This window comes from Elephantulus edwardii, unplaced genomic scaffold, assembly GCF_000299155.1.
Source record: "Elephantulus edwardii isolate Elephantulus edwardi_28Jun2011 unplaced genomic scaffold, EleEdw1.0 scaffold00052, whole genome shotgun sequence".
Classification (NCBI taxonomy): Eukaryota; Metazoa; Chordata; class Mammalia; order Macroscelidea; family Macroscelididae; genus Elephantulus; species Elephantulus edwardii.
Genome location: NW_006399802.1, coordinates 6,067,018 through 6,073,716, shown reverse-complemented (window position 1 = coordinate 6,073,716; position 6,699 = coordinate 6,067,018). Strand labels below are relative to the sequence as shown.

The 6,699-nt window shown below is 39.5% G+C and overlaps 1 pseudogene; it reads left to right on the top strand.

Moving 5' to 3' along the window:
- Positions 1-5,246, top strand: part of LOC102867824 — a 19,950-nt pseudogene extending 14,704 nt beyond the window's left edge.
- The last annotated feature ends 1,453 nt before the right edge of the window (positions 5,247-6,699 follow it).

Sequence of the window (6,699 nt, the reverse complement as noted above, 5' to 3'; positions counted from 1 at the left end):
CATCTATCTATGGTCAACTGATTTTTGACAAGGAGATGAAATCAGTGAAGTGGGGAAACGACAGCCTTTTTAACAAATGGTGTTGGCAAAATTGGATTTTCTAGTTTTGATCCATCCTTGCATACAAGTAGAAATCCCATTAATCATTATGCATTGGTGGTTTTAGTTTGATATATATATATATAAGTTGTTGATGCTGCCGATTACCTTTGAGTTGAGCATGACTCATAGCGACCCTATAAACAAAAAGTCTGAAGCCCCTCTATAACTACCAAGATTTAGCAAATTTCATAGAGTTTCTGGAGGCAAGTTGTTTATGAAGTGGATGCCACACCTGCTTCCAAACCTCAGAGAATGAGTTATTGTTTGAGTTGCCTGCAATGTATAGTGACCTTATGTACAGCCGCTCTGTCCACTCTAATTCTGACACACCATCGCCCATTGTCCCAGTTACTGTATCAATCCATCTCATCTGGAGTCTCCCTTTCCTGCACTGTCCGTCCATCCTTTCGAGCATGATGTCCTTCTCCAAGGACCAGTCTTTTCTGGCCATATGCCCCAAATAAGTGAGTTGGAGTTTCAATATTCTAGCCTCCAAGGAGAGACTGATTTACTGTTTTACCCTCTCCAAGACAGAACTATTTGTTTTCTTGGCAGTCCATGATATGTTCAAGACTTTTCTCCAACACCACAACTCGAGTGCATCTATTATTCATCTTTCATCCTTAGTCATTGTCCAACTTTCTGAAGCATAACAAGTAATTGAGAATACCATGGCCTGGATTAGGCACACCTTTGTATCTAGACTGTCATTGTTGTTCTTCGGTGCTCTGGAGAGGTCCATGACAGCAGATTTTCTTAATACAATTCATCTTTTGATTTCCTGACTGCTGGTATTGAGAGTGTTGATTGTGTTTCTGAGCAAGCTGTAATTGCTAACAACCTCAACCTCTTCTCCATCTATTATGGTGCTGCCAATTGGCCCAGTGGTGAGAATCTTTGTCTTCTTGATGTTGAGCTTCAATCTATATTGAAGACTACAGTTCTTGACCTTTTGCAGCAAATGCTTCAGGTCTTCTTCAATTTTCAGCAAGCAAGGTTGTGTCATCTACATATCGTAGGTTGTTAACAAGTCTCCTTCTAATCTTGATGCCACGCTTCTCCTCATAAAGCCCTGCTTTCCGAATGATCTGCATACAGATTGAATAGGTATGGGAACAGGATGTATCCCTGACATGTTGGAGAAGTTCAATATCAGCAGTAAAAACTAGGCCAGGTGCTGATTGTGGATGAGACCATCAACTGCTCATATGCAAATTCAAATTAAAATGAAAGAAGGTTAAATCATATCCACAGGAATAAAAATTTGACCTTGAGTCTATCTCCCATGAATTTAAAAACTGACTCAGGAATATATTTGCGGCCTTGAACACTAATGAATGGAGTCCAGACAGGCTGTGGGAAGATATAAAAAATATTGTTCATAAGGAATGCAAAAAAGTCATTACTAAGAAGGAAAAAGAAGAAAAGACCAAAATGGATGTCAGAAGAGACTCTGAATATTGCACTAGAGAACCGAGAAGACAAAGCAAAGGGAATCAAGAAGTTAAGGAGCTGAATAGAAGATTTCAAAGGGCTACTTGAGAATACAAGGCAAAAATATTATGATGTAATGTGTAAGGAGTTGGATACAGAAAATCAAAAGGGCAAAATTCACTCAGCATTTCTTACTCTGAAAGAACTAAAGAATAAATTCAAGTCACGTGTTTGCAATGCTTAAGGATTCTATGGACAGAATATTGAATTATTCAAGAAACATTAAATAAAGGTAGGTGGGATTAGTATGCAGTCATTTGTACAAAAAAATTGGCTGACACAGAAGAATTTAAAGAAACAACATATGAGAAAGAGGTAATGATGATGAAGGAGGAAGTTCAGGCTACTCTGAAGGACTTGGAAAAAATAAAGCCCAGGAATCGATGGGATACCAACTGATGTATTTCAGCAAACAGATGCTGCCCCGCATGTGCTCGCCAAGTGGTGCCAGGAAATCTGGAGGACAGCTACTTGGCCAACTGCTTGGAAAAGATCCATATTTATTCCCATTCTAAAACAAAGGTGACCCAACAGAGTGTGGAAACAATCGTACAATATCAGTAATATCACACACTAGCAAAATTCTGCTGAAGATTATCCAGAAAAGACTTGAACAGTACATTGACAGAAAACTACTAGAAATACAGGCTGAGTTTAGAAGAGGTCATGGCACTATAGACATTATTTCCAATGTCAGATGGATCTTGGCAGAAAGCAGATAGTACCAGAGGAATGTCTATCTGTTTTTCATTGACTATGCAAAGGCATTTGACTGTGTGGACCACAACAAATTATATATACTATACAACTGAATGCTATTGGCTAGGACTTTTTTAAAAATATGAGTGTCTGTATTTAGGAATATTGGGAATACTATTGAATACTAAAGAACTAACAAATACGTCTTGAAGAATTGTAACCAGGGTGCTCCTTAGAGTCCAGGATGATGAAATTTTGTCTCACATATTTGGGACATATTGTCAAGAAAGGCCTGTCTTTGGAAAAAGGCATCAACTGAGAAAAGTGAGGAGTCAGAAAAATAGATGAAGACCCTCAACAAGGTGCACTGACACAGTGAGAGTAACAAGAGGATGATTGACTGGATGGGAAACCCAAGGAAGAGTTTTGGAAGACAAGAGGTGGAGCAAATGTGGAGAGTTATTGTGGCTTTGGGTCTCATATGAGGGAGCTCTGTTGGCATAGCCCGTGTTGTATTGCTAGCCCAAAGGTGGTTCAAATCCATTGGTGGCTCCACAAGTAGAAAGATAAGCAGGCTCCTCGCCTGTAATTTACAGCCTCAGAAAATCAACAAAGAGTTGCCTATGAGTCAGTTATGACTTGGTAGCCATGAGGAAGAAGAGGAGTAATAGTAGTATCTAGGTGAAGATTTCAAGAGGCATCTCAAGTCCAGGTCTGGGGCTCAATGAGCAGGACTGAGTTGGAGCAATGAAGTTAGGAATGGTGGGTGAAGCTTTAGATAAGTCTTCTCAAAATAGTGAGAAGTGGTACAGCAGAGATGGGTCACTGACTTTAACCTTAAGTAATAGCATTTTTAGAGCAGTAGGGGCAGAGGGATAGAGGAGATGTGAGAAAGAATCCAAGGAGAGTCCTTCTTCCTTGTGAGCGATTTGCATTGGGATGTTTATCTCATCTTCCCTCTGGATTATAAACTCCTTAAATTCAGGGTCTGTGTAAACTTTAATAAGTTCTTTAAACATAAGTGTACTGCTGCACAGTTTGTGAGTAATCAGTACATTCCTACCAGGATTCTGCTTTGCAGATACTCCATGTGATCCGAGTTACCAGCAAGATCATCCCCTGCAAAACCTGTCCTCCTTACATAATTCCCCCAATGGACAGTGTGGCAGATTAAAAAGAAGTGAATAAATAAAGAGCACGAGGTATAATCCACTGATATGCATGCTAATCACATTAATCAGAGTGAATTAATTACACCTGAAAGTAGATGCAATGGTAAATTCCTTAGAAAATCTACTCATTAAACTCATATTGGAATGCACAGTCAACAACCCCCATGTTTAGAAACTATCAGCGTGATTTGTGGCAACTTCTGATTTACTAACGAAACTGCTTAAAACATTTTTAAAGGCAATTACAATTACTGTCTGGCATTTGATGGAAAGGAATCTCATCAGCATTGTACCATGTGTGTCAACTGTCACAATTTTCTAAAAATTTTGAGGCAAAAAATAGGCAGGCTCTACTATTTGCTAGCCTCGATTAGGGTTAATTCAATGTGTGTCTGCAAATAATAGTGTTTAATGTAATCTCTCTAATTACAGATAAAACGCATTTTCAGTCATGCTCATCACTGACAGTATTTTGGGATAAGTTAAACTGACAGCTGCTTTCTAAAGGAAAGGGAAAAAACCCACCCAACCTTCCTTGGGGTTGTGTTGATTTTTTTTTTTCTCTCTCCTGTTCTTTTTCCCCATTAAAGTTCAGAAAAATACAAAACAAGACACTTTGGTGCTAGACATTAACTTTGGGAATCATGACATGGCCCATATCTTGGAAATTTGACATCCTTTTCCTCTTCTGTCTTTATCAGTGAATACATGACTTCACGGAACAAATATTTCACTAAGGATTATAGGGGAACCAGGCAACATTCTTGGTACTAAAGAGATCAACATTCAGATGGTTACAGATCTTGGTCTTCCAGCCATGCTTAGCTGACTTTGAGGTGTCTCCATGCAGGGTCTCATCTTCTTCAGCTGAGTCCATAATGTTGGCCACCAAGGCTCTGTATCCCTAAGCTGAAATGGGCCAAGACCAGATGGCCTGACAGTGGCTTAAGAGGTCCAAAGGCATCGTGAAGATACCAGATTCTTTTGCTGGAAACATCAATCTCAATAAAGATGGCAATGTGCTGCTTCATGAAATGCAAATTCAACCCTCAGCAGTCTCCTTAATAGCAAAAGTAGAGACAACCCAGGATGACATAGCTGGCAGTGGTCCTACTTCCAACATCCTGATCAGCTGCCAGATGCTGAAGCATGAAGCGGCTACATTTCTGAAAGCCTTCATTCCAAAATAGTAATTGAAAGTTTTGACACACCAAAGGGAAAGGCCCTTCAGTTTTTGGAACAAAACAAGGCAAGAAAATAGATGTACAGAGAGATGCTTATTGTTGGTCATGTTGCCGGGAGGCACCAGTCCTTGGAGGATGATATCCGGCTGGGGAAGAAGACACTTGTAGTTGTGGCCAAAACACCACTGCACACTAAAGTTCATGGTAAACCTGCTGAGGTCTCAACAGAGGCTGTCGTTGACTCTACTTCAGCCATTAAAACCCAACATGAACCTGTTGACCTTTTCATGGTTGATGTCATGGTGATGAAATAATGAATTGGAAACTGATACATGCTTAATCAGAGAATTTGTTTTGGACCACAAGGCAAGGCATTTTGATGTGAAGAAGAGAGTAGGAAATGTGTCCATTCTCCCATGCAATGTGTCATTAGAATATGAAAAATAGAAGTAAACACTGGCTTCTTTTATCAGAGCACAGAAGAGTAAAAGAAACTTGTAAAAGTTGAAAGAAAACTCACTGAAGTTAGTTTGAAATAATCATAGACCTGAAAAACAAAGCCTATAGTGATTCACATCAAGGATTTGTTGTTATTAATAGAACTCAACCTCATTGCTGTCGAGTTGAAATTGACTCATGGTTGACCCTCCAGTGAGTTTTCAGAGACTGTAATTTGGAAGGGAAGAGACTGTTCGTCTTTCCTTTACAGAACAGCTGGTGGATTTGAAAGAGATACCACTATTGTGTTAGCAGTGCAACTACTTAGGGACTATGCTAACTAGAGCTGAAAGGGAAACTTAAAACTCATTGCCATGAAATAAAAATTACCCATAGTTGACCCTCCTTCCATTGGTTTTTTGATGTCAATCTCATAGGAAGGGAGGAGATTGCCTATCTTTCTCCTGCAAAGCAACTAGTGGATTCAAATGGCCAGAGACGTGAGGCCATTGAGTTATCAGTGCATCTACCTACAGACTAAACCACCAGAGCACTCCATCAAAAGGGAACTCGTCTCTTCCTTGGATACCCTCATGAAAGGGTGCAAGATTGCTCTGCAAAGAACTGAATGGAGAAATACAGAGAAGCTGATGTTCACCTATGTCCAGGCGACTTTCAGTTCCTTAGACGCCTGGAATCGATTGTCTGTGAGTCTGGCACACAGAGCTTGTCTGTGAGTGCACACTGGAAGAAGCAGCCAGCAGCTTACCTTCATCAAGAAACGCAACAACCCCACACTGTCCATGCATGAAACCCAATGTATAGGAAAAAACTATTTCATATAAAACTATCAGCTAAAAAAAAGAAATTAAAAAAAACCACCTTATACCTTGTACCCTATCATTAGAAGTATATACAAAAAAATGCAGCAAGCCTCACTGAGTTGTGCTGTTGTAGAAAAGGCCCAAATAAGTACTTGATTATTCAGATCAAAGATGCCACTAGTAAAACACTGCACAAAGTGGATGGGTCTGGAAGGCAGTATGCTGAGTGAAATATCTCAGTCACAAGAGCACAACTAGTATATGAGCCTACTATTATAATAATAGAGTTGAGACTGGGAGGGGGAAGAGTGGGGAAAAGAATGGATGGATAATGAACACTGCACTGGAATGAGTGAAAGGAAGGACATTCGGAAAGGAAGGCATGATTACAAACCATGTGCATGAACAGCCTTAGAAGGAGAATTGGGGGAGAGGAAAGTGTACATGAATGGATGTGTGACAAGCAAAAAAAAAAGTGGAAAAAATAAAATAATACTCAGAAAAAAAGATGTCATAAGATACAGCTAAAAGACTCAAGAAAGCCATTGATGAAAGGCTTATACCAAGAAAATGACAGAATATTTCTGCAAGACACAGTAAAAGAACTAAAGAAATGGAAAAATATGTCCTGTTCATGGATAGGAAGACTCAATATTGTGAAAATGACAATCCTACCAAAAGCAATCTGTATGTTCAACACAATCCCAATACCGATACCAAATTCATTTTTCAAGGAGATTGAAAGGGAAATTGTCAGGTTTGTTTGGAGAGAAAAGAGACCCCGAA